This window comes from Physeter macrocephalus, chromosome 5, assembly GCF_002837175.3.
Source record: "Physeter macrocephalus isolate SW-GA chromosome 5, ASM283717v5, whole genome shotgun sequence".
Lineage (NCBI taxonomy): Eukaryota > Metazoa > Chordata > Mammalia > Artiodactyla > Physeteridae > Physeter > Physeter macrocephalus.
Genome location: NC_041218.1, coordinates 28,040,059 through 28,043,426, shown reverse-complemented (window position 1 = coordinate 28,043,426; position 3,368 = coordinate 28,040,059).

The following is a 3,368-nucleotide window of genomic DNA, read 5'->3' as shown; positions in this document are numbered from 1 at the left end:
TTCAGCAAGTTTCAAAGCTTCCCAGGTGATTCTCATGTGCAGCCAAGGCTGAGCTCCTCCAGTCAAGAGACTGAAAGGTCATTCAGTCAACAAGAGCTCACTGTTTGGATCATCTTCTGGCCATTGGTTGTTATTTCTCACGTGTATACAGGCTACTTCACTGACTTAATTACTTACTTAAAATTCTCAGAACACAGCAAAGCACTCTCTGTGAATGTCAATTTGTTGAAGAGTTGTTTGTCCCCTACAGTTTGTTGTAAGGGACAAGATTTGATTTTTGCTTAGGTTAAAAAAATCAGTCTAAGCTTATTTGAAAGAGATTTAGAAAGGACGTTCAAGTTTTCTTTCTTGGGATCATTTTGTTTTTATCATTTTCAGAGATAAAAAAAAATAGCAGTTCTTTATTTTCTGGCTATAAGATAGAATATTTTTACTGTAGAAAAATGACAAATTTTACCAATTGGTTAGTTAGTATTCTTCTTACTTCTAATACAGTGAGGGGGCCTCAAACCCTGATGTTCAAGGGAATAAAAAGATAAACAGGGAGTCAGGACCTTGTATAGAACTCAAGGAATTTCTGCCTACATGGAAAAAGCCTATGGCTTTTTAAAAAACCAGGCTTGGGACTTTCCTGGCGGTCCAGTGGTTAGGACTCTGCGCTCCCACTGCAGTGGGCCACGGGTTCGACCCCTGGTTGGGGAACTAAGATCCTGCATGCTGCACAGCATGGGCAAAAAATAAATAAATAAAACAGTGGACATGTAAATCAACTATACTTCAATTAAAAACATTTTTTTAAAAACACTAAAAAACAACAGGCTTCCTCTGAAGTATTTCTATAAATAATAAAATGAAAAATGTATTTGAAAAATAAATGTTATTATTTGCTAGAAAAATGCCAATTTGTGGGGGAAGCCCTGGCCTCTGTTTACAGCCTACTTCAAAGAATCCTGTTTCATTACCTCAATATCTGGATCCTTTCTTGATTCAAACAGAAATTCAAATAAGCTGAAATTCAACATATGAAGTATATTTTGCTTAACTGAATGATATATTGGTTTTCCAGATTTTCTTAGGCTTGAGATGGCATCATTTAGATATCTGAGCCCAGGATAATTTCAATCAAAAACTGTATTTTCTACAAGTCGAGATTCATAGGTAAACATTCCTATTGGGTTTCCAGGTTTTTCTAGAAGGGTTCATGGGTTATAGGTATCCACTGTGGAGCCTACAGCAGGCAGGAAACTGTCTGGCCTGCTTGAGTGGTCATTCAAGAATCAGAGCTCCAGTACTGGGAACAACGGGAGAGGGACATTCTGAGGGATGGTGCAAAGGGGGTGGGTTTCCCCCCGCTTTGTTGGGGGGTCCAATTCTAAGCTTCTAACACTGAGGAAAGGTCATCAATCTTGATTTAAATGTTGCCAAGATCTCCATACTGTGTATACCTCTGCTATGACCGTTAGGGCCTCTTGTCTTGTGTTAATGTGATTAATATCAGATTATAGGTCCCCTATTACATCAGATAACCTGAATATTTGCCCCAACATAATGTCATAACCCTTCCTTTAAGATCTGAATGATATGCTCTGCCTCTGAAGTATATCCTGACTCCAGCCCCTTCTATCCTGTTCCACTGCTACCACCTTAGTCAAAGCCACCACTCTGTTGCCTGACTCCATCCTTATGGATGGTCTTCTTCATGCACTCCTTCAGCCTTCCCAGCCCCAGCCCTAATCTATTCTCCACACCGCAGTCAAGTGATCTTTGCTCTGATCGTGTTGCTTCTTTCCTTAACTCTCTCTTCTTAGAATAAAACCCAAACTATTTATCACAGCCTTGCCTTCTTCTCCAGCCTGACCTGTAATCTCCTCTTTCACCTCGAAGGTTTTTCAGTGTCTCAAACTTTCAACCGGGAATTCCCTAGCAGTCCAGTGGTTAGGACTCTGCACTCTCACTGCTGAGGGCGCAGGTTCAATCCGGGTTGGGGAACTAAGATCCTGCAAGCCTCGCTGTGCAGCCAAAAAACAAAAACAAAAACCAAACAAAAAAAGCAACAACAGCTTGCAACCATCTCAGGGCCTCCAGTCCTCACCTCCAGAAAGCTCTGGAATTCATACTGGCCAATATTTTAGACTTGCCAAAATGCCTGCACCTGTAGTAGGATTCCATGGTAAAAGGTTTTGCAGCTGTATAATTGTTGTTTTTAGCACCTGTTCAGACTGTGCCCCTACCAGTCCCACTCCCTTGGGAGGAGGAGGTAGATGCTAATAGCAAGGTGGGATCACCAGGGATTTCCCTGAAGAAGGCATCCCAGATGAGTGAGCTCACACCCGATGCCCTCCTAGTCCCCAGCTGGCTCAGCAGCAGGGTGTCCAACATAATATGCAAAGTCTACACGTTAGAAGCCAAGTGTCTGCTGTCCAAAGTAAGACCGTAGTTCATCCTGAGAGCCCAGGTTCCCAGCCAGTATGCAGCAGTGCATGCACTACAAAGGTACTGAAATGTCGATGTTTTCAATCTCAGTGTGCTCTCCATATATGATCAATTTCTGTGTGGACTATGATACAGAAGAAAAAAAGCTAGATAAGATTGCAAGGTCCGATATTGCGTCGATGGTCCCCCTCACCCCCATGTCAGCAACCTTAGTGACTGCCCGGGGCCCTCTGTAGCACTCCAGCAGTTTCTGATGGAAACTTTGCTCTTACCCTGTGCCTCCTTTCTTTTTTTCAGTACTATTATATGTACTGTATTCTCTTATGTCAAGTGTTCTACTAGGAAACATAAAAAAAAATATCTTTGTAGTATACTCTGAAGTCTGGGAGCCTGATTCCTCCAGCTCTGTTTTTCGTTCTCAAGATTGCTTTGGCTATTCGGGGTCTTTTGTGTTTCCATACACATTGTGAAATTTTTTGTTCTAGCTCTGTGAAAAGTGCCATTGGTAATTTGATAGGGATTGCATTGAATCTGTAGATTGCTTTGGGTAGTGTAGTCATTTTCACAATGTTGATTCTTCCAATCCAAGAACATGGTATATCTCTCCAACTGCTTAATTTCACTTTCAGATTTTTCATCATTAGTGTATAGGAATGCAAGAGACTTCTGTGCATTAATTTTGTATCCTGCTACTTTACCAAATTCATTGATTAGCTCTAGTAGTTTTCTGGTAGCATCTTTAGGATTCTCTGTGTATAGTGTCATCTCATCCGCAAACATTATTCAGCCATAAAAAGAATCGAAATTGAGTTACCTGTAGTGAGGTAGATGGACCTAGAGTCTGTCATACAGAGTGAAGTAAGTCAGAAAGAGAAAAACAAATACCGCATGCTAACACATATATATGGAATCTAAAAAAAAAAAAAAGGTCATGA